General features: G+C 76.9%; 20 non-coding genes across 20 annotated transcripts; all 20 read right to left on the bottom strand.

Annotated features, from left to right (window-relative positions):
- Positions 1 to 316: 316 nt before the first annotated feature.
- On the bottom strand, positions 317 to 435 carry LOC149745480 (5S ribosomal RNA). Its single transcript, XR_016390733.1, has one exon. It is a non-coding gene; the product is annotated as a 5S ribosomal RNA (ribosomal RNA).
- A 934-nt stretch (positions 436 to 1,369) lies between these two features.
- Positions 1,370 to 1,488, bottom strand: LOC149745479 (5S ribosomal RNA). Its single transcript, XR_016389811.1, has one exon. It is a non-coding gene; the product is annotated as a 5S ribosomal RNA (ribosomal RNA).
- Positions 1,489 to 2,420: 932 nt separating this feature from the next.
- On the bottom strand, positions 2,421 to 2,539 carry LOC149745478 (5S ribosomal RNA). Its single transcript, XR_016390732.1, has one exon. It is a non-coding gene; the product is annotated as a 5S ribosomal RNA (ribosomal RNA).
- Positions 2,540 to 3,473: 934 nt separating this feature from the next.
- Positions 3,474 to 3,592, bottom strand: LOC149745477 (5S ribosomal RNA). The gene has a single exon (XR_016390025.1). It is a non-coding gene; the product is annotated as a 5S ribosomal RNA (ribosomal RNA).
- Positions 3,593 to 4,526: 934 nt separating this feature from the next.
- Positions 4,527 to 4,645, bottom strand: LOC149745476 (5S ribosomal RNA). The gene has a single exon (XR_016390074.1). It is a non-coding gene; the product is annotated as a 5S ribosomal RNA (ribosomal RNA).
- Positions 4,646 to 5,578: 933 nt separating this feature from the next.
- Positions 5,579 to 5,697, bottom strand: LOC149745475 (5S ribosomal RNA). Its single transcript, XR_016390024.1, has one exon. It is a non-coding gene; the product is annotated as a 5S ribosomal RNA (ribosomal RNA).
- A 934-nt stretch (positions 5,698 to 6,631) lies between these two features.
- LOC149745474 (5S ribosomal RNA) lies at positions 6,632 to 6,750 on the bottom strand. Its single transcript, XR_016390731.1, has one exon. It is a non-coding gene; the product is annotated as a 5S ribosomal RNA (ribosomal RNA).
- A 934-nt stretch (positions 6,751 to 7,684) lies between these two features.
- Positions 7,685 to 7,803, bottom strand: LOC149745473 (5S ribosomal RNA). Its single transcript, XR_016390730.1, has one exon. It is a non-coding gene; the product is annotated as a 5S ribosomal RNA (ribosomal RNA).
- Positions 7,804 to 8,724: 921 nt separating this feature from the next.
- Positions 8,725 to 8,843, bottom strand: LOC149745472 (5S ribosomal RNA). Its single transcript, XR_016390729.1, has one exon. It is a non-coding gene; the product is annotated as a 5S ribosomal RNA (ribosomal RNA).
- A 934-nt stretch (positions 8,844 to 9,777) lies between these two features.
- On the bottom strand, positions 9,778 to 9,896 carry LOC149745471 (5S ribosomal RNA). Its single transcript, XR_016389977.1, has one exon. It is a non-coding gene; the product is annotated as a 5S ribosomal RNA (ribosomal RNA).
- A 934-nt stretch (positions 9,897 to 10,830) lies between these two features.
- On the bottom strand, positions 10,831 to 10,949 carry LOC149745470 (5S ribosomal RNA). Its single transcript, XR_016389936.1, has one exon. It is a non-coding gene; the product is annotated as a 5S ribosomal RNA (ribosomal RNA).
- A 934-nt stretch (positions 10,950 to 11,883) lies between these two features.
- Positions 11,884 to 12,002, bottom strand: LOC149745469 (5S ribosomal RNA). The gene has a single exon (XR_016389894.1). It is a non-coding gene; the product is annotated as a 5S ribosomal RNA (ribosomal RNA).
- A 934-nt stretch (positions 12,003 to 12,936) lies between these two features.
- LOC149745468 (5S ribosomal RNA) lies at positions 12,937 to 13,055 on the bottom strand. Its single transcript, XR_016389935.1, has one exon. It is a non-coding gene; the product is annotated as a 5S ribosomal RNA (ribosomal RNA).
- Positions 13,056 to 13,989: 934 nt separating this feature from the next.
- Positions 13,990 to 14,108, bottom strand: LOC149745467 (5S ribosomal RNA). Its single transcript, XR_016389631.1, has one exon. It is a non-coding gene; the product is annotated as a 5S ribosomal RNA (ribosomal RNA).
- A 934-nt stretch (positions 14,109 to 15,042) lies between these two features.
- Positions 15,043 to 15,161, bottom strand: LOC149745466 (5S ribosomal RNA). The gene has a single exon (XR_016389810.1). It is a non-coding gene; the product is annotated as a 5S ribosomal RNA (ribosomal RNA).
- Positions 15,162 to 16,094: 933 nt separating this feature from the next.
- Positions 16,095 to 16,213, bottom strand: LOC149745465 (5S ribosomal RNA). The gene has a single exon (XR_016390072.1). It is a non-coding gene; the product is annotated as a 5S ribosomal RNA (ribosomal RNA).
- A 934-nt stretch (positions 16,214 to 17,147) lies between these two features.
- Positions 17,148 to 17,266, bottom strand: LOC149745464 (5S ribosomal RNA). Its single transcript, XR_016390728.1, has one exon. It is a non-coding gene; the product is annotated as a 5S ribosomal RNA (ribosomal RNA).
- A 932-nt stretch (positions 17,267 to 18,198) lies between these two features.
- On the bottom strand, positions 18,199 to 18,317 carry LOC149745463 (5S ribosomal RNA). The gene has a single exon (XR_016390023.1). It is a non-coding gene; the product is annotated as a 5S ribosomal RNA (ribosomal RNA).
- A 934-nt stretch (positions 18,318 to 19,251) lies between these two features.
- Positions 19,252 to 19,370, bottom strand: LOC149745462 (5S ribosomal RNA). Its single transcript, XR_016390726.1, has one exon. It is a non-coding gene; the product is annotated as a 5S ribosomal RNA (ribosomal RNA).
- Positions 19,371 to 20,301: 931 nt separating this feature from the next.
- LOC149745461 (5S ribosomal RNA) lies at positions 20,302 to 20,421 on the bottom strand. Its single transcript, XR_016390309.1, has one exon. It is a non-coding gene; the product is annotated as a 5S ribosomal RNA (ribosomal RNA).
- Between the last annotated feature and the right edge of the window lie 461 nt (positions 20,422 to 20,882).

The following is a 20,882-nucleotide window of genomic DNA, read 5'->3' as shown; positions in this document are numbered from 1 at the left end:
GCCCCGGGGCGGGGCGCCGGTGGGGGCGGCCAGGTGCAGGTCGAGGGGCTCGCTGGCCGAAGGGACGGCAACCGGTCCCGCGGCGGAGCCTGGGTCCGGGCCAGGCACCCCGGGGGCGTCTGGGGTGCGGCTGCCTTCCAGGGCCGCCTTCTGGCCGCCTGGCGGGCCGGGCCGGCGGGGAGCGCCCCCTCCGGCGCGCGCGCCGTGGTGGGAAGGGCCTGAGGAGGCGGGGCCTGCAGCGGGGCCCCGGCGCCGGCGGAGCCGGCGGCCACCGCCCGCGGGCGAGTTAAAGGAGAAGGCGGAGCGGGAGGCAAAAAGCCTACAGCACCCGGTATTCCCAGGCGGTCTCCCATCCAAGTACTAACCAGGCCCGACCCTGCTTAGCTTCCGAGATCAGACGAGATCGGGCGCGTTCAGGGTGGTATGGCCGTAGACGGGGGCGGGGACGGCGGGCTGCCTCTTGAGGCCCACTTTCGCTGGCGCTTGCGCCTCACCGCCAGCCTGGAGGTCAGCCCGCCCCGGCAGGACCCCGTCGCCCGCCCAGGCAGGGGGAACGGAGGTCTCGGGTACCGGGCAGTGGCGGAGGCGGAGGGTTTGGCCACCCCCTCCCAGCCGAGGGCGGGCGTGACCCAGCGAACCCTTCGGCGCTTGGCGCCCCGCCCAAGATCCGGCCCGTCGCTCACAGGGACGTGGCCGCGGAGGCTTCAGGGCCCGGGGCCCGCGGTCCCTTGGGCATCGCCCCTGCCCGCCGACGCGGCGCTAGGAGCCGCCCAGCCGCAGCCCGGGCCGGCCCTCCTGCCCGACAGCAGCTGGCCCGAAGCCACTGGGAGCCACCATCGTGTCGCCACGGCCCCTCAGCCCCGGCGAGGCCACCCTTGCCCGCACACCACCCGCCGGGCTCAGTAGCCCGCCCCTGGCGGCCGGCAGGCCCGGGGAAGCGGCCCCTGCCCTCGATCCCGCTCCCGCACCCGGCAGCGGCGGCGACACGGCGGGGGGCGGGGCTTTTGCCGGAGGGAGCTGTGGAGGGACACACCCACCGGCACACAGGTGGCGGCCCCGGGGCGGGGCGCCGGTGGGGGCGGCCAGGTGCAGGTCGACGGGCTCGCTGGCCGAAGGGACGGCAACCGGGCCCGCGGCGGAGCCTGGGTCCGGGCCAGGCACCCCGGGGGCGTCTGGGGTGCGGCTGCCTTCCAGGGCCGCCTTCTGGCCGCCTGGCGGGCCGGGCCGGCGGGGAGCGCCCCCTCCGGCGCGCGTGCCGTGGTGGGAGGGGCCTGAGGAGGCGGGGCCTGCAGCGGGGCCCCGGCGCGGGCGGAGCCGGCGGCCACCGCCCGCGGGCGAGTTAAAGGAGAAGGCGGAGCGGGAGGCAAAAAGCCTACAGCACCCGGTATTCCCAGGCGGTCTCCCATCCAAGTACTAACCAGGCCCGACCCTGCTTAGCTTCCGAGATCAGACGAGATCGGGCGCGTTCAGGGTAGTATGGCCGTAGACGGGGGCGGGGACGGCGGGCTGCCTCTTGAGGCCCACTTTCGCTGGCGCTTGCGCCTCACCGCCAGCCTGGCGGTCAGCCCGCCCCGGCAGGACCCCGTCGCCCGCCCAGGCAGGGGGAACGGAGGTCTCGGGTACCGGGCGGTGGCGGAGGCGGAGGGTTTGGCCACCCCCTCCCAGCCGAGGGCGGGCGTGACCCAGCGAACCCTTCGGCGCTTGGCGCCCCGCCAAGATCCCGCCCGTCGCTCACAGGGACGTGGCCCCGGAGGCTTCAGTGCCCGGGGCCCGCGGTCCCTTGGGCATCGCCCCTGCCCGCCCACGCGGCGCTAGGCGCCGCCCAGCCGCAACCCGGGCCGGCCCTCCTGCCCGACAGCAGCTGGCCCGAAGCCACTGGGAGCCACCATCGTGTCGCCACGGCCCCTCAGCCCCGGCGAGGCCACCCTTGCCGCACACCACCTGCCGGGCTCAGGAGCCCGCCCCTGGCGGCCGGCAGGCCCGGGGAAACGGCCCCTGCACTCGATCCCGCTCCCGCACCCGGCCGTGGCGGCGACACGGCGGGGGGCGAGGCTTTTGCCGGAGGGAGCTGTGGAGGGACACACCCACCGGCACACAGGTGGCGGCCCCGGGGCGGGGCGCCGGTGGGGGCGGCCAGGTGCAGGTCGAGGGGCTCGCTGGCGGAAGGCACGGCAATCGGGCCCGCGGCGGAGCCTGGGTCCGGGCCAGGCACCCCGGGGGCGTCTGGGGTGCGGCTGCCTTCCAGGGCCGCCTTCTGGCCGCCTGGCGGGCCGGGCTGGCGGGGAGCGCCCCCTCCGGCGCGCGCGCCGTGGTGGGAGGGGCCTGAGGAGGCGGGGCCTGCAGCGGGGCCCCGGCGCGGGCGGAGCCGGCGGCCACCGCCCGCGGGCGTGTTAAAGGAGAAGGCGGAGCGGGAGGCAAAAAGCCTACAGCACCCGGTATTCCCAGGCGGTCTCCCATCCAAGTACTAACCAGGCCCGACCCTGCTTAGCTTCCGAGATCAGACGAGATCGGGCGCGTTCAGGGTGGTATGGCCGTAGACGGGGGCTGGGACGGCGGGCTGCCTCTTGAGGCCCACTTTCGCTGGCGCTTGCGCCTCACCGCCAGCCTGGCGGTCAGCCCGCCCCGGCAGGACCCCGTCGCCCGCCCAGGCAGGGGGAACGGAGGTCTCGGGTACCGGGCGGTGGCGGAGGCGGAGGGTTTTGCCACCCCCTCCCAGCCGAGGGCGGGCGTGACCCAGCGAACCCTTCGGCGCTTGGCGCCCCGCCCAAGATCCGGCCCGTCGCTCACAGGGACGTGGCCCCGGAGGCTTCAGGGCCCGGGGCCCGCGGTCCCTTGGGCATCGCCCCTGCCCGCCCACGCGGCGCTAGGCGCCGCCCAGCCGCAGCCCGGGCCGGCCCTCCTGCCCGACAGCAGCTGGCCCGAAGCCACTGGGAGCCACCATCGTGTCGCCACGGCCCCTCAGCCCCGGCGAGGCCACCCTTGCCCGCACACCACCCGCCGAGCTCAGGAGCCCGCCCCTGGCGGCCGGCAGGCCCGGGGAAGCGGCCCCTGCCCTCGATCCCGCTCCCGCACCCGGCCGCGGCGGCGACACGGCGGGGGGCGGGGCTTTTGCCGGAGGGAGCTGTGGAGGGACACACCCACCGGCACACAGGTGGCGGCCCCGGGGCGGGGCGCCGGTGGGGGCGGCCAGGTGCAGGTCGAGGGGCTCGCTGGCGGAAGGCACGGCAATCGGGCCCGCGGCGGAGCCTGGGTCCGGGCCAGGCACCCCGGGGGCGTCTGGGGTGCGGCTGCCTTCCAGGGCCGCCTTCTGGCCGCCTGGCGGGCCGGGCTGGCAGGGAGCGCCCCCTCCGGCGCGCGCGCCGTGGTGGGAGGGGCCTGAGGAGGCGGGGCCTGCAGCGGGGCCCCGGCGCGGGCGGAGCCGGCGGCCACCGCCCGCGGGCGAGTTAAAGGAGAAGGCGGAGCGGGAGGCAAAAACCCTACAGCACCCGGTATTCCCAGGCGGTCTCCCATCCAAGTACTAACCAGGCCCGACCCTGCTTAGCTTCCGAGATCAGACGAGATCGGGCGCGTTCAGGGTGGTATGGCCGTAGACGGGGGCGGGGACGGCGGGCTGCCTCTTGAGGCCCACTTTCGCTGGCGCTTGCGCCTCACCGCCAGCCTGGCGGTCAGCCCGCCCCAGCAGGACCCCGTCGCCCGCCCAGGCAGGGGGAACGGAGGTCTCGGGTACCGGGCGGTGGCGGAGGCGGAGGGTTTGGCCACCCCCTCCCAGCCGAGGGCGGGCGTGACCCAGCGAACCCTTCGGCGCTTGGCGCCCCGCCCAAGATCCGGCCCGTCGCTCACAGGGACGTGGCCCCGGAGGCTTCAGGGCCCGGGGCCCGCGGTGCCTTGGGCATCGCCCCTGCCCGCCCACGCGGCGCTAGGCGCCGCCCAGCCGCAGCCCGGGCCGGCCCTCCTGCCCGACAGCAGCTGGCCCGAAGCCACTGGGAGCCACCATCGTGTCGCCACGGCCCCTCAGCCCCGGCGAGGCCACCCTTGCACGCACACCACCCGCCGAGCTCTGGAGCCCGCCCCTGGCGGCCGGCAGGCCCGGGGAAGCGGCCCCTGCCCTCGATCCCGCTCCCGCACCCGGCAGCGGCGGCGACACGGCGGGGGGCGGGGCTTTTGCCGGAGGGAGCTGTGGAGGGACACACCCACCGGCACACAGGTGGCGGCCCCGGGGCGGGGCGCCGGTGGGGGCGGCCAGGTGCAGGTCGAGGGGCTCGCTGGCCGAAGGGACGGCAACCGGGCCCGCAGTGGAGCCTGGGTCCGGGCCAGGCACCCCGGGGGCGTCTGGGGTGCGGCTGCCTTCCAGGGCCGCCTTCTGGCCGCCTGGCGGGCCGGGCCGGCGGGGAGCGCCCCCTCCGGCGCGCGCGCCGTGGTGGGAGGGGCCTGAGGAGGCGGGGCCTGCAGCGGGGCCCCGGCGCGGGCGGAGCCGGCGGCCACCGCCCGCGGGCGAGTTAAAGGAGAAGGCGGAGCGGGAGGCAAAAAGCCTACAGCACCCGGTATTCCCAGGCGGTCTCCCATCCAAGTACTAACCAGGCCCGACCCTGCTTAGCTTCCGAGATCAGACGAGATCGGGCGCGTTCAGGGTAGTATGGCCATAGACGGGGGCGGGGACGGCGGGCTGCCTCTTGAGGCCCACTTTCGCTGGCGCTTGCGCCTCACCGCCAGCCTGGCGGTCAGCCCGCCCCGGCAGGACCCCGTCGCCCGCCCAGGCAGGGGGAACGGAGGTCTCGGGTACCGGGCGGTGGCGGAGGCGGAGGGTTTGGCCACCCCCTCCCAGCCGAGGGCGGGCGTGACCCAGCGAACCCTTCGGCGCTTGGCGCCCCGCCAAGATCCCGCCCGTCGCTCACAGGGACGTGGCCCCGGAGGCTTCAGTGCCCGGGGCCCGCGGTCCCTTGGGCATCGCCCCTGCCCGCCCACGCGGCGCTAGGCGCCGCCCAGCCGCAACCCGGGCCGGCCCTCCTGCCCGACAGCAGCTGGCCCGAAGCCACTGGGAGCCACCATCGTGTCGCCACGGCCCCTCAGCCCCGGCGAGGCCACCCTTGCCCGCACACCACCTGCCGGGCTCAGGAGCCCGCCCCTGGCGGCCGGCAGGCCCGGGGAAGCGGCCCCTGCCCTCGATCCCGCTCCCGCACCCGGCCGCGGCGGCGACACGGCGGGGGGCGAGGCTTTTGCCGGAGGGAGCTGTGTAGGGACACACCCACCGGCACACAGGTGGCTTCACCGGGGCGGGGCCCCGGTGGGGGCGGCCAGGTGCAGGTCGAGGGGCTCGCTGGCGGAAGGCACGGCAATCGGGCCCGCGGCGGAGCCTGGGTCCGGGCCAGGCACCCCGGGGGCGTCTGGGGTGCGGCTGCCTTCCAGGGCCGCCTTCTGGCCGCCTGGCGGGCCGGGCTGGCGGGGAGCGCCCCCTCCGGCGCGCGCGCCGTGGTGGGAGGGGCCTGAGGAGGCGGGGCCTGCAGCGGGGCCCCGGCGCGGGCGGAGCCGGCGGCCACCGCCCGCGGGCGAGTTAAAGGAGAAGGCGGAGCGGGAGGCAAAAACCCTACAGCACCCGGTATTCCCAGGCGGTCTCCCATCCAAGTACTAACCAGGCCCGACCCTGCTTAGCTTCCGAGATCAGACGAGATCGGGCGCGTTCAGGGTGGTATGGCCGTAGACGGGGGCGGGGACGGCGGGCTGCCTCTTGAGGCCCACTTTCGCTGGCGCTTGCGCCTCACCGCCAGCCTGGCGGTCAGCCCGCCCCAGCAGGACCCCGTCGCCCGCCCAGGCAGGGGGAACGGAGGTCTCGGGTACCGGGCGGTGGCGGAGGCGGAGGGTTTGGCCACCCCCTCCCAGCCGAGGGCGGGCGTGACCCAGCGAACCCTTCGGCGCTTGGCGCCCCGCCCAAGATCCGGCCCGTCGCTCACAGGGACGTGGCCCCGGAGGCTTCAGGGCCCGGGGCCCGCGGTGCCTTGGGCATCGCCCCTGCCCGCCCACGCGGCGCTAGGCGCCGCCCAGCCGCAGCCAGGGCCGGCCCTCCTGCCCGACAGCAGCTGGCCCGAAGCCACTGGGAGCCACCATCGTGTCGCCACGGCCCCTCAGCCCCGGCGAGGCCACCCTTGCACGCACACCACCCGCCGAGCTCAGGAGCCCGCCCCTGGCGGCCGGCAGGCCCGGGGAAGCGGCCCCTGCCCTCGATCCCGCTCCCGCACCCGGCAGCGGCGGCGACACGGCGGGGGGCGGGGCTTTTGCCGGAGGGAGCTGTGGAGGGACACACCCACCGGCACACAGGTGGCGGCCCCGGGGCGGGGCGCCGGTGGGGGCGGCCAGGTGCAGGTCGACGGGCTCGCTGGCCGAAGGGACGGCAACCGGGCCCGCGGCGGAGCCTGGGTCCGGGCCAGGCACCCCGGGGGCGTCTGGGGTGCGGCTGCCTTCCAGGGCCGCCTTCTGGCCGCCTGGCGGGCCGGGCCGGCGGGGAGCGCCCCCTCCGGCGCGCGCGCCGTGGTGGGAGGGGCCTGAGGAGGCGGGGCCTGCAGCGGGGCCCCGGCGCCGGCGGAGCCGGCGGCCACCGCCCGCGGGCGAGTTAAAGGAGAAGGCGGAGCGGGAGGCAAAAAGCCTACAGCACCCGGTATTCCCAGGCGGTCTCCCATCCAAGTACTAACCAGGCCCGACCCTGCTTAGCTTCCGAGATCAGACGAGATCGGGCGCGTTCAGGGTGGTATGGCCGTAGACGGGGGCGGGGACGGCGGGCTGCCTCTTGAGGCCCACTTTCGCTGGCGCTTGCGCCTCACCGCCAGCCTGGCGGTCAGCCCGCCCCAGCAGGACCCCGTCGCCTGCCCAGGCAGGGGGAACGGAGGTCTCGGGTACCGGGCGGTGGCGGAGGCGGAGGGTTTGGCCACCCCCTCCCAGCCGAGGGCGGGCGTGACCCAGCGAACCCTTCGGCGCTTGGCGCCCCGCCCAAGATCCGGCCCGTCGCTCACAGGGACGTGGCCGCGGAGGCTTCAGGGCCCGGGGCCCGCGGTGCCTTGGGCATCGCCCCTGCCCGCCCACGCGGCGCTAGGCGCCGCCCAGCCGCAGCCCGGGCCGGCCCTCCTGCCCGACAGCAGCTGGCCCGAAGCCACTGGGAGCCACCATCGTGTCGCCACGGCCCCTCAGCCCCGGCGAGGCCACCCTTGCACGCACACCACCCGCCGAGCTCAGGAGCCCGCCCCTGGCGGCCGGCAGGCCCGGGGAAGCGGCCCCTGCCCTCTATCCCGCTCCCGCACCCGGCAGCGGCGGCGACACGGCGGGGGGCGGGGCTTTTGCCGGAGGGAGCTGTGGAGGGACACACCCACCGGCACACAGGTGGCGGCCCCGGGGCGGGGCGCCGGTGGGGGCGGCCAGGTGCAGGTCGACGGGCTCGCTGGCCGAAGGGACGGCAACCGGGCCCGCGGCGGAGCCTGGGTCCGGGCCAGGCACCCCGGGGGCGTCTGGGGTGCGGCTGCCTTCCAGGGCCGCCTTCTGGCCGCCTGGCGGGCCGGGCCGGCGGGGAGCGCCCCCTCCGGCGCGCGCGCCGTGGTGGGAGGGGCCTGAGGAGGCGGGGCCTGCAGCGGGGCCCCGGCGCGGGCGGAGCCGGCGGCCACCGCCCGCGGGCGAGTTAAAGGAGAAGGCGGAGCAGGAGGCAAAAAGCCTACAGCACCCGGTATTCCCAGGCGGTCTCCCATCCAAGTACTAACCAGGCCCGACCCTGCTTAGCTTCCGAGATCAGACGAGATCGGGCGCGTTCAGGGTGGTATGGCCGTAGACGGGGGCGGGGACGGCGGGCTGCCTCCTGAGGCCCACTTTCGCTGTCGCTTGCGCCTCACCGCCAGCCTGGCGGTCAGCCCGCCCCGGCAGGAACCCGTCGCCCGCCCAGGCAGGGGGAACGGAGGTCTCGGGTACCAGGCGGTGGCGGAGGCGGAGGGTTTGGCCACCCCCTCCCAGCCGAGGGCGGGCGTGACCCAGCGAACCCTTCGGCGCTTGGCGCCCCGCCCAAGATCCGGCCCGTCGCTCACAGGGACGTGGCCGCGGAGGCTTCAGGGCCCGGGGCCCGCGGTCCCTTGGGCATCGCCCCTGCCCGCCGACGCGGCGCTAGGAGCCGCCCAGCCGCAGCCCGGGCCGGCCCTCCTGCCCGACAGCAGCTGGCCCGAAGCCACTGGGAGCCACCATCGTGTCGCCACGGCCCCTCAGCCCCGGCGAGGCCACCCTTGCCCGCACACCACCCGCCGGGCTCAGTAGCCCGCCCCTGGCGGCCGGCAGGCCAGGGGAAGCGGCCCCTGCCCTCGATCCCGCTCCCGCACCCGGCCGCGGCGGTGACACGGCGGGGGGCGGGGCTTTTGCCGGAGGGAGCTGTGGAGGGACACACCCACCGGCACACAGGTGGCGGCCCCGGGGCGGGGCGCCGGTGGGGGCGGCCAGGTGCAGGTCGAGGGGCTCGCTGGCCGAAGGGAAGGCAACCGGGCCCGCGGCGGAGCCTGGGTCCGGGCCAGGCACCCCGGGGCGTCTGGGGTGCGGCTGCCTTCCAGGGCCGCCTTCTGGCCGGGCCGGCGGGGAGCGCCCCCTCCGGCGCGCGCGCCGTGGTGGGAGGGGCCTGAGGAGGCGGGGCCTGCAGCGGGGCCCCGGCGCGGGCGGAGCCGGCGGCCACCGCCCGCGGGCGAGTTAAAGGAGAAGGCGGAGCGGGAGGCAAAAAGCCTACAGCACCCGGTATTCCCAGGCGGTCTCCCATCCAAGTACTAACCAGGCCCGACCCTGCTTAGCTTCCGAGATCAGACGAGATCGGGCGCGTTCAGGGTGGTATGGCCGTAGACGGGGGCGGGGACGGCGGGCTGCCTCTTGAGGCCCACTTTCGCTGGCGCTTGCGCCTCACCGCCAGCCTGGCGGTCAGCCCGCCCCGGCAGGACCACGTCGCCCGCCCAGGCAGGGGGAACGGAGGTCTCGGGTACCGGGCGGTGGCGGAGGCGGAGGGTTTGGCCACCCCCTCCCAGCCGAGGGCGGGCGTGACCCAGCGAACCCTTCCGCGCTTGGCGCCCCGCCCAAGATCCGGCCCGTCGCTCACATGGACGTGGCCCCGGAGGCTTCAGGGCCCGGAGCCCGCGGTCCCTTGGGCATCGCACCTGCCCGCCCACGCGGCGCTAGGCGCCGCCCAGCCGCAGCCCGGGCCGGCCCTCCTGCCCGACAGCAGCTGGCCCGAAGCCACTGGGAGCCACCATCGTGTCGCCACGGCCCCTCAGCCCCGGCGAGGCCACCCTTGCCCGCACACCACCCGCCGAGCTCAGGAGCCCGCCCCTGGCGGCCGGCAGGCCCGGGGAAGCGGCCCCTGCCCTCGATCCCGCTCCCGCACCCGGCCGCGGCGGCGACACGGCGGGGGGCGGGGCTTTTGCCGGAGGGAGCTGTGGAGGGACACACCCACCGGCACACAGGTGGCGGCCCCGGGGCGGGGCGCCGGTGGGGGCGGCCAGGTGCAGGTCGAGGGGCTCGCTGGCGGAAGGCACGGCCATCGGGCCCGCGGCGGAGCCTGGGTCCGGGCCAGGCACCCCGGGGGCGTCTGGGGTGCGGCTGCCTTCCAGGGCCGCCTTCTGGCCGCCTGGCGGGGCGGGCTGGCGGGGAGCGCCCCCTCCGGCGCGCGCGCCGTGGTGGGAGGGGCCTGAGGAGGCGGGGCCTGCAGCGGGGCCCCGGCGCGGGCGGAGCCGGCGGCCACCGCCCGCGGGCGAGTTAAAGGAGAAGGCGGAGCGGGAGGCAAAAACCCTACAGCACCCGGTATTCCCAGGCGGTCTCCCATCCAAGTACTAACCAGGCCCGACCCTGCTTAGCTTCCGAGATCAGACGAGATCGGGCGCGTCCAGGGTGGTATGGCCGTAGACGGGGGCGGGGACGGCGGGCTGCCTCTTGAGGCCCACTTTCGCTGGCGCTTGCGCCTCACCGCCAGCCTGGCGGTCAGCCCGCCCCAGCAGGACCCCGTCGCCCGCCCAGGCAGGGGGAACGGAGGTCTCGGGTACCGGGCGGTGGCGGAGGCGGAGGGTTTGGCCACCCCCTCCCAGCCGAGGGCGGGCGTGACCCAGCGAACCCTTCGGCGCTTGGCGCCCCGCCCAAGATCCGGCCCGTCGCTCACAGGGACGTGGCCCCGGAGGCTTCAGGGCCCGGGGCCCGCGGTGCCTTGGGCATCGCCCCTGCCCGCCCACGCGGCGCTAGGCGCCGCCCAGCCGCAGCCCGGGCCGGCCCTCCTGCCCGACAGCAGCTGGCCCGAAGCCACTGGGAGCCACCATCGTGTCGCCATGGCCCCTCAGCCCCGGCGAGGCCACCCTTGCCCGCACACCACCCGCCGAGCTCAGGAGCCCGCCCCTGGCGGCCGGCAGGCCCGGGGAAGCGGCCCCTGCCCTCGATCCCGCTCCCGCACCCGGCAGCGGCGGCGACACGGCGGGGGGCGGGGCTTTTGCCGGAGGGAGCTGTGGAGGGACACACCCACCGGCACACAGGTGGCGGCCCCGGGGCGGGGCGCCGGTGGGGGCGGCCAGGTGCAGGTCGACGGGCTCGCTGGCCGAAGGGTCGGCAACCGGGCCCGCGGCGGAGCCTGGGTCCGGGCCAGGCACCCCGGGGGCGTCTGGGGTGCGGCTGCCTTCCAGGGCCGCCTTCTGGCCGCCTGGCGGGCCGGGCTGGCGGGGAGCGCCCCCTCCGGCGCGCGCGCCGTGGTGGGAGGGGCCTGAGGAGGCGGGGCCTGCAGCGGGGCCCCGGCGCGAGCGGAGCCGGCGGCCACCGCCCGCGGGCGATTTAAAGGAGAAGGCGGAGCGGGAGGCAAAAATCCTACAGCACCCGGTATTCCCAGGCGGTCTCCCATCCAAGTACTAACCAGGCCCGACCCTGCTTAGCTTCCGAGATCAGACGAGATCGGGCGCGTTCAGGGTGGTATGGCCGTAGACGGGGGCGGGGACGGCGGGCTGCCTCTTGAGGCCCACTTTCGCTGGCGCTTGCGCCTCACCGCCAGCCTGGCGGTCAGCCCGCCCCGGCAGGACCCCGTCGCCCGCCCAGGCAGGGGGAACGGAGGTCTCGGGTACCGGGCGGTGGCGGAGGCGGAGGGTTTGGCCACCCCCTCCCAGCCGAGGGCGGGCGTGACCCAGCGAACCCTTCGGCGCTAGGCGCCCCGCCCAAGATCCGGCCCGTCGCTCACAGGGACGTGGCCCCGGAGGCTTCAGGGCCCGGGGCCCGCGGTCCCTTGGGCATCGCCCCTGCCCGCCCACGCGGCGCTAGGCGCCGCCCAGCCGCAGCCCGGGCCGGCCCTCCTGCCCGACAGCAGCTGGCACGAAGCCACTGGGAGCCACCATCGTGTCGCCACGGCCCCTCAGCCCCGGCGAGGCCACCCTTGCCCGCACACCACCCGCCGAGCTCAGGAGCCCGCCCCTGGCGGCCGGCAGGCCCGGGGAAGCGGCCCCTGCCCTCGATCCCGCTCCCGCACCCGGCCGCGGCGGCGACACGGCGGGGGGCGGGGCTTTTGCCGGAGGGAGCTGTGGAGGGACACACCCACCGGCACACAGGTGGCGGCCCCGGGGCGGGGCGCCGGTGGGGGCGGCCAGGTGCAGGTCGAGGGGCTCGCTGGCCGAAGGGACGGCAACCGGGCCCGCGGCGGAGCCTGGGTCCGGGCCAGGCACCCCGGGGGCGTCTGGGGTGCGGCTGCCTTCCAGGGCCGCCTTCTGGCCGCCTGGCGGGCCGGGCCGGCGGGGAGCGCCCCCTCCGGCGCGCGCGCCGTGGTGGGAGGGGCCTGAGGAGGCGGGGCCTGCAGCGGGGCCCCGGCGCGGGCGGAGCCGGCGGCCACCGCCCGCGGGCGAGTTAAAGGAGAAGGCGGAGCGGGAGGCAAAAAGCCTACAGCACCCGGTATTCCCAGGCGGTCTCCCATCCAAGTACTAACCAGGCCCGACCCTGCTTAGCTTCCGAGATCAGACGAGATCGGGCGCGTCCAGGGTGGTATGGCCGTAGACGGGGGCGGGGACGGCGGGCTGCCTCTTGAGGCCCACTTTCGCTGGCGCTTGCGCCTCACCGCCAGCCTGGCGGTCAGCCCGCCCCGGCAGGACCCCGTCGCCCGCCCAGGCAGGGGGAACGGAGGTCTCGGGTACCGGGCGGTGGCGGAGGCGGAGGGTTTGGCCACCCCCTCCCAGCCGAGGGCGGGCGTGACCCAGCGAACCCTTCGGCGCTTGGCGCCCCGCCCAAGATCCGGCCCGTCGCTCACAGGGACGTGGCCCCGGAGGCTTCAGGGCCCGGGGCCCGCGGTGCCTTGGGCATCGCCCCTGCCCGCCCACGCGGCGCTAGGCGCCGCCCAGCCGCAGCCCGGGCCGGCCCTCCTGCCCGACAGCAGCTGGCCCGAAGCCACTGGGAGCCACCATCGTGTCGCCATGGCCCCTCAGCCCCGGCGAGGCCACCCTTGCCCGCACACCACCCGCCGAGCTCAGGAGCCCGCCCCTGGCGGCCGGCAGGCCCGGGGAAGCGGCCCCTGCCCTCGATCCCGCTCCCGCACCCGGCAGCGGCGGCGACACGGCGGGGGGCGGGGCTTTTGCCGGAGGGAGCTGTGGAGGGACACACCCACCGGCACACAGGTGGCGGCCCCGGGGCGGGGCGCCGGTGGGGGCGGCCAGGTGCAGGTCGACGGGCTCGCTGGCCGAAGGGTCGGCAACCGGGCCCGCGGCGGAGCCTGGGTCCGGGCCAGGCACCCCGGGGGCGTCTGGGGTGCGGCTGCCTTCCAGGGCCGCCTTCTGGCCGCCTGGCGGGCCGGGCTGGCGGGGAGCGCCCCCTCCGGCGCGCGCGCCGTGGTGGGAGGGGCCTGAGGAGGCGGGGCCTGCAGCGGGGCCCCGGCGCGAGCGGAGCCGGCGGCCACCGCCCGCGGGCGATTTAAAGGAGAAGGCGGAGCGGGAGGCAAAAATCCTACAGCACCCGGTATTCCCAGGCGGTCTCCCATCCAAGTACTAACCAGGCCCGACCCTGCTTAGCTTCCGAGATCAGACGAGATCGGGCGCGTTCAGGGTGGTATGGCCGTAGACGGGGGCGGGGACGGCGGGCTGCCTCTTGAGGCCCACTTTCGCTGGCGCTTGCGCCTCACCGCCAGCCTGGCGGTCAGCCCGCCCCGGCAGGACCCCGTCGCCCGCCCAGGCAGGGGGAACGGAGGTCTCGGGTACCGGGCGGTGGCGGAAGCGGAGGGTTTGGCCACCCCCTCCCAGCCGAGGGCGGGCGTGACCCAGCGAACCCTTCGGCGCTAGGCGCCCCGCCCAAGATCCGGCCCGTCGCTCACAGGGACGTGGCCCCGGAGGCTTCAGGGCCCGGGGCCCGCGGTCCCTTGGGCATCGCCCCTGCCCGCCCACGCGGCGCTAGGCGCCGCCCAGCCGCAGCCCGGGCCGGCCCTCCTGCCCGACAGCAGCTGGCACGAAGCCACTGGGAGCCACCATCGTGTCGCCACGGCCCCTCAGCCCCGGCGAGGCCACCCTTGCCCGCACACCACCCGCCGAGCTCAGGAGCCCGCCCCTGGCGGCCGGCAGGCCCGGGGAAGCGGCCCCTGCCCTCGATCCCGCTCCCGCACCCGGCCGCGGCGGCGACACGGCGGGGGGCGGGGCTTTTGCCGGAGGGAGCTGTGGAGGGACACACCCACCGGCACACAGGTGGCGGCCCCGGGGCGGGGCGCCGGTGGGGGCGGCCAGGTGCAGGTCGAGGGGCTCGATGGCCGAAGGGACGGCAACCGGGCCCGCGGCGGAGCCTGGGTCCGGGCCAGGCACCCCGAGGGCGTCTGGGGTGCGGCTGCCTTCCAGGGCCGCCTTCTGGCCGCCTGGCGGGCCGGGCCGGCGGGGAGCGCCCCCTCCGGCGCGCGCGCCGTGGTGGGAGGGGCCTGAGGAGGCGGGGCCTGCAGCGGGGCCCCGGCGCGGGCGGAGCCGGCGGCCACCGCCCGCGGGCGAGTTAAAGGAGAAGGCGGAGCGGGAGGCAAAAAGCCTACAGCACCCGGTATTCCCAGGCGGTCTCCCATCCAAGTACTATCCAGGCCCGACCCTGCTTAGCTTCCGAGATCAGACGAGATCGGGCGCGTCCAGGGTGGTATGGCCGTAGACGGGGGCGGGGACGGCGGGCTGCCTCTTGAGGCCCACTTTCGCTGGCGCTTGCGCCTCACCGCCAGCCTGGCGGTCAGCCCGCCCCGGCAGGACCCCGTCGCCCGCCCAGGCAGGGGGAACGGAGGTCTCGGGTACCGGGCGGTGGCGGAGGCGGAGGGTTTGGCCACCCCCTCCCAGCCGAGGGCGGGCGTGACCCAGCGAACCCTTCGGCGCTTGGCGCCCCGCCCAAGATCCGGCCCGTCGCTCACAGGGACGTGGCCCCGGAGGCTTCAGGGCCCGGGGCCCGCGGTGCCTTGGGCATCGCCCCTGCCCGCCCACGCGGCGCTAGGCGCCGCCCGGCCGCAGCCCGGGCCGGCCCTCCTGCCTGACAGCAGCTGGCCCGAAGCCACTGGGAGCCACCATCGTGTCGCCATGGCCCCTCAGCCCCGGCGAGGCCACCCTTGCCCGCACACCACCCGCCGAGCTCAGGAGCCCGCCCCTGGCGGCCGGCAGGCCCGGGGAAGCGGCCCCTGCCCTCGATCCCGCTCCCGCACCCGGCAGCGGCGGCGACACGGCGGGGGGCGGGGCTTTTGCCGGAGGGAGCTGTGGAGGGACACACCCACCGGCACACAGGTGGCGGCCCCGGGGCGGGGCGCCGGTGGGGGCGGCCAGGTGCAGGTCGACGGGCTCGCTGGCCGAAGGGACGGCAACCGGGCCCGCGGCGGAGCCTGGGTCCGGGCCAGGCACCCCGGGGGCGTCTGGGGTGCGGCTGCCTTCCAGGGCCGCCTTCTTGCCGCCTGGCGGGCCGGGCCGGCGGGGAGCGCCCCCTCCGGCGCGCGTGCCGTGGTGGGAGGGGCCTGAGGAGGCGGGGCCTGCAGCGGGGCCCCGGCGCGGGCGGAGCCGGCGGCCACCGCCCGCGGGCGAGTTAAAGGAGAAGGCGGAGCGGGAGGCAAAAAGCCTACAGCACCCGGTATTCCCAGGCGGTCTCCCATCCAAGTACTAACCAGGCCCGACCCTGCTTAGCTTCCGAGATCAGACGAGATCGGGCGCGTTCAGGGTAGTATGGCCGTAGACGGGGGCGGGGACGGCGGGCTGCCTCTTGAGGCCCACTTTCGCTGGCGCTTGCGCCTCACCGCCAGCCTGGCGGTCAGCCCGCCCCGGCAGGACCCCGTCGCCCGCCCAGGCAGGGGGAACGGAGGTCTCGGGTACCGGGCGGTGGCGGAGGCGGAGGGTTTGGCCACCCCCTCCCAGCCGAGGGCGGGCGTGACCCAGCGAACCCTTCGGCGCTTGGCGCCCCGCCAAGATCCCGCCCGTCGCTCACAGGGACGTGGCCCCGGAGGCTTCAGTGCCCGGGGCCCGCGGTCCCTTGGGCATCGCCCCTGCCCGCCCACGCGGCGCTAGGCGCCGCCCAGCCGCAGCCCGGGCCGGCCCTCCTGCCCGACAGCAGCTGGCCCGAAGCCACTGGGAGCCACCATCGTGTCGCCACGGCCCCTCAGCCCCGGCGAGGCCACACTTGCCCGCACACCACCTGCCGGCCTCAGGAGCCCGCCCCTGGCGGCCGGCAGGCCCGGGGAAGCGGCACCTGCCCTCGATCACGCTCCCGCACCCGGCCGCGGCGGCGACACGGCGGGGGGCGGGGCTTTTGCCGGAGGGAGCTGTGGAGGGACACACCCACCGGCACACAGGTGGCGGCACCGGGGCGGGGCGCCGGTGGGGGCGGCCAGGTGCAGGTCGAGGGGCTCGCTGGCGGAAGGCACGGCAACCGGGCCCGCGGCGGAGCCTGGGTCCGGGCCAGGCACCCCGGGGGCGTCTGGGGTGCGGCTGCCTTCCAGGGCCGCCTTCTGGCCGCCTGGCGGGCCGGGCTGGCGGGGAGCGCCCCCTCCGGCGCGCGCGCCGTGGTGGGAGGGGCCTGAGGAGGCGGGGCCTGCAGCGGGGCCCCGGCGCGGGCGGAGCCGGCGGCCACCGCCCGCGGGCGAGTTAAAGGAGAAGGCGGAGCGGGAGGCAAAAACCCTACAGCACCCGGTATTCCCATGCGGTCTCCCATCCAAGTACTAACCAGGCCCGACCCTGCTTAGCTTCCGAGATCAGACGAGATCGGGCGCGTTCAGGGTGGTATGGCCGTAGACGGGGGCGGGGACGGCGGGCTGCCTCTTGAGGCCCACTTTCGCTGGCGCTTGCGCCTCACCGCCAGCCTGGCGGTCAGCCCGCCCCGGCAGGACCCCGTCGCCCGCCCAGGCAGGGGGAACGGAGGTCTCGGGTACCGGGCGGTGGCGGAGGCGGAGGGTTTGGCCACCCCCTCCCAGCCGAGGGCGGGCGTGACCCAGCGAACCCTTCGGCGCTTGGCGCCCCGCCCAAGATCCGGCCCGTCGCTCACAGGGACGTGGCCCCGGAGGCTTCAGGGCCCGGGGCCCGCGGTGCCTTGGGCATCGCCCCTGCCCGCCCACGCGGCGCTAGGCGCCGCCCAGCCGCAGCCCGGGCCGGCCCTCCTGCCCGACAGCAGCTGGCCCGAAGCCACTGGGAGCCACCATCGTGTCGCCACGGCCCCTCAGCCCCGGCGAGGCCACCCTTGCCCGCACACCACCTGCCGGGCTCAGGAGCCCGCCCCTGGCGGCCGGCAGGCCCGGGGAAGCAGCCCCTGCCCTCGATCCCGCTCCCGCACCCGGCAGCGGCGGCGACACGGCGGGGGGCGAGGCTTTTGCCGGAGGGAGCTGTGGAGGGACACACCCACCGGCACACAGGTGGCGGCACCGGGGCGGGGCGCCGGTGGGGGCGGCCAGGTGCAGGTCGAGGGGCTCGCTGGCCGAAGGGACGGCAACCGGGCCCGCGGCGGAGCCTGGGTCCGGGCCAGGCACCCCGGGGGCGTCTGGGGTGCGGCTGCCTTCCAGGGCCGCCTTCTGGCCGCCTGGCGGGCCGGGCCGGCGGGGAGCGCCCCCTCCGGCGCGCGCGCCGTGGTGGGAGGGGCCTGAGGAGGCGGGGCCTGCAGCGGGGCCCCGGCGCCGGCGGAGCCGGCGGCCACCGACCGCGGGCGAGTTAAAGGAGAAGGCGGAGCGGGAGGCAAAAAGCCTACAGCACCCGGTATTCCCAGGCGGTCTCCCATCCAAGTACTAACCAGGCCCGACCCTGCTTAGCTTCCGAGATCAGACGAGATCGGGCGCGTTCAGGGTGGTATGGCCGTAGACGGGACGGGGACGGCGGGCTGCCTCTTGAGGCCCACTTTCGCTGGCGCTTGCGCCTCACCGCCAGCCTGGCGGTCAGCCCGCCCCGGCAGGACCCCGTCGCCCGCCCAGGCAGGGGGAACGGAGGTCTCGGGTACCGGGCGGTGGCGGAGGCGGAGGGTTTGGCCACCCCCTCCCAGCCGAGGGCGGGCGTGACCCAGCGAACCCTTCGGCGCTTGGCGCCCCGCCCAAGATCCGGCCCGTCGCTCACAGGGACGTGGCCCCGGAGGCTTCAGGGCCCGGGGCCCGCGGTCCCTTGGGCATCGCCCCTGCCCGACCACGCGGCGCTAGGCGCCGCCCGGCCGCATCCCGGGCCGGCCCTCCTGCCCGACAGCAGCTGGCCCGAAGCCACTGGGAGCCACCATCGTGTCGCCACGGCCCCACAGCCCCGGCGAAGCCACCCTTGCCCGCACACCACCCGCCGAGCTCAGGAGCCCGCCCCTGGCGGCCGGCAGGCCCGGGGAAGCGGCCCCTGCCCTCGATCCCGCTCCCGCACACGGCCGCGGCGGCGACACGGCGGGGGCTGGGCTTTTGCCAGAGGGAGCTGTGGAGGGACACACCCACTGGCACACAGGTGGCGGCCCCGGGGCGGGGCGCCGGTGGGGGCGGCCAGGTGCAGGTCGACGGGCTCGCTGGCCGAAGGCACGGCAACCGGGCCCGCGGCGGAGCCTGGGTCCGGGCCAGGCACCCCGGGGGCGTCTGGGGTGCGGCTGCCTTCCAGGGCCGCCTTCTGGCCGCCTGGCGGGCCGGGCTGGCGGGGAGCGCCCCCTCCGGCGCACGCGCCGTGGTGGGAGGGGCCTGAGGAGGCGGGGCCTGCAGCGGGGCCCCGGCGCGGGCGGAGCCGGCGGCCACCGCCCGCGGGCGAGTTAAAGGAGAAGGCGGAGCGGGAGGCAAAAACCCTACAGCACCCGGTATTCCCAGGCGGTCTCCCATCCAAGTACTAACCAGGCCCGACCCTGCTTAGCTTCCGAGATCAGACGAGATCGGGCGCGTTCAGGGTGGTATGGCCGTAGACGGGGGCGGGGACGGCGGGCTGCCTCTTGAGGCCCACTTTCGCTGGCGCTTGCGCCTCACCGCCAGCCTGGCGGTCAGCCCGCCCCGGCAGGACCCCGTCGCCCGCCCAGGCAGGGGGAACGGAGGTCTCGGGTACCGGGCGGTGGCGGAGGCGGAGGGTTTGGCCACCCCCTCCCAGCCGAGGGCGGGCGTGACCCAGCGAACCCTTCGGCGCTTGGCGCCCCGCCCAAGATCCGGCCCGTCGCTCACAGGGACGTGGCCCCGGAGGCTTCAGGGCCCGGGGCCCGCGGTCCCTTGGGCATCGCCCCTGCCCGCCCACGCGGCGCTAGGCGCCGCCCGGCCGCAGCCCGGGCCGGGCCTCCTGCCCGACAGCAGCTGGCCCGAAGCCACTGGGAGCCACCATCGTGTCGCCACGGCCCCTCAGCCCTGGCGAGGCCACCCTTGCCCGCACAACACCCGCCGAGCTCAGGAGCCCGCCCCTGGCGGCCGGCAGGCCCGGGGAAGCGGCCCCTGCCCTCGATCCCGCTCCCGCACCCAGCCGCGGCGGCGACACGGCGGGGGGCGGGGCTTTTGCCGGAGGGAGCTGTGGAGGGACACACCCACCGGCACACAGGTGGCGGCCCCGGGGCGGGGCGCCGGTGGGGGCGGCCAGGTGCAGGTCGAGGGGCTCGCTGGCCGAAGGGACGGCAACCGGGCCCGCGGCGGAGCCTGGGTCCGGGCCAGGCACCCCGGGGGCGTCTGGGGTGCGGCTGCCTTCCAGGGCCGCCTTCTGGCCGCCTGGCGGGCCGGGCCGGCGGGGAGCGCCCCCTCCGGCGCGCGCGCCGTGGTGGGAGGGGCCTGAGGAGGCGGGGCCTGCAGCGGGGCCCCGGCGCCGGCGGAGCCGGCGGCCACCGCCCGCGGGCGAGTTAAAGGAGAAGGCGGAGCGGGAGGCAAAAAGCCTACAGCACCCGGTATTCCCAGGCGGTCTCCCATCCAAGTACTAACCAGGCCCGACCCTGCTTAGCTTCCGAGATCAGACGAGATCGGGCGCGTTCAGGGTGGTATGGCCGTAGACGGGACGGGGACGGCGGGCTGCCTCTTGAGGCCCACTTTCGCTGGCGCTTGCGCCTCACCGCCAGCCTGGCGGTCAGCCCGCCCCGGCAGGACCCCGTCGCCCGCCCAGGCAGGGGGAACGGAGGTCTCGGGTACCGGGCGGTGGCGGAGGCGGAGGGTTTGGCCACCCCCTCCCAGCCGAGGGCGGGCGTGACCCAGCGAACCCTTCGGCGCTTGGCGCCCCGCCCAAGATCCGGCCCGTCGCTCACAGGGACGTGGCCCCGGAGGCTTCAGGGCCCGGGGCCCGCGGTCCCTTGGGCATCGCCCCTGCCCGACCACGCGGCGCTAGGCGCCGCCCGGCCGCATCCCGGGCCGGCCCTCCTGCCCGACAGCAGCTGGCCCGAAGCCACTGGGAGCCACCATCGTGTCGCCACGGCCCCACAGCCCCGGCGAAGCCACCCTTGCCCGCACACCACCCGCCGAGCTCAGGAGCCCGCCCCTGGCGGCCGGCAGGCCCGGGGAAGCGGCCCCTGCCCTCGATCCCGCTCCCGCACACGGCCGCGGCGGCGACACGGCGGGGGCTGGGCTTTTGCCAGAGGGAGCTGTGGAGGGACACACCCACCGGCACACAGGTGGCGGCCCCGGGGCGGGGCGCCGGAGGGGGCGGCCAGGTGCAGGTCGACGGGCTCGATGGCCGAAGGGACGGCAACCGGGCCCGCGGCGGAGCCTGGGTCCGGGCCAGGCACCCTGGGGGCGTCTGGGGTGCGGCTGCCTTCCAGGGCCGCCTTCTGGCCGCCTGGCGGGCCGGGCCGGCGGGGAGCGCCCCCTCCGGCGCGTGCGCCGTGGTGGGAGGGGCCTGAGGAGGAGGGGCCTGCAGCGGGGCCCCGGCGCGGGCGGAGCCGGCGGCCACCGCCCGCGGGCGAGTAAAGGAGAAGGCGGAGCGGGAGGCAAAAAGCCTACAGCACCCGGTATTCCCAGGCGGTCTCCCATCCAAGTACTAACCAGGCCCGACCCTGCTTAAGCTTCCGAGATCAGACGAGATCGGGCGCGTTCAGGGTGGTATGGCCGTAGACGGGGGCGGGGACGGCGGGCTGCCTCTTGAGGCCCACTTTCGCTGGCGCTTGCGCCTCACCGACAGCCTGGCGGTCAGCCCGCCCCGGCAGGACCCCGTCGCCCGCCCAGGCAGGGGGAACGGAGGTCTCGGGTACCGGGCGGTGGCGGAGGCGGAGGGTTTGGCCACCCCCTCCCAGCCGAGGGCGGGCGTGACCCAGCGAACCCTTCGGCGCTTGGCGCCCCGCCAAGATCCCGCCCGTCGCTCACAGGGACGTGGCCCCGGAGGCTTCAGGGCCCGGGGCCCGCGGTCCCTTGGGCATCGCCCCTGCCCGCTCACGCGGCGCTAGGCGCCGCCCGGCCGCAGCCCGGGCCGGCCCTCCTGCCCGACAGCAGCTGGCCCGAAGCCACTGGGAGCCACCATCGTGTCGCCACGGCCCCTCAGCCCCGGCGAGGCCACCCTTGCCCGCACACCACCCGCCGA

This window comes from Delphinapterus leucas, chromosome 19, assembly GCF_059928025.1.
Source record: "Delphinapterus leucas isolate spDelLeu-1000000601 "Yukka" chromosome 19, BTC_Dleu_Yukka2, whole genome shotgun sequence".
Taxonomy (NCBI): Eukaryota; Metazoa; Chordata; class Mammalia; order Artiodactyla; family Monodontidae; genus Delphinapterus; species Delphinapterus leucas.
Note: the sequence above shows the minus strand (reverse complement) of the source record. Positions and strands in the feature narration are given on the sequence as shown.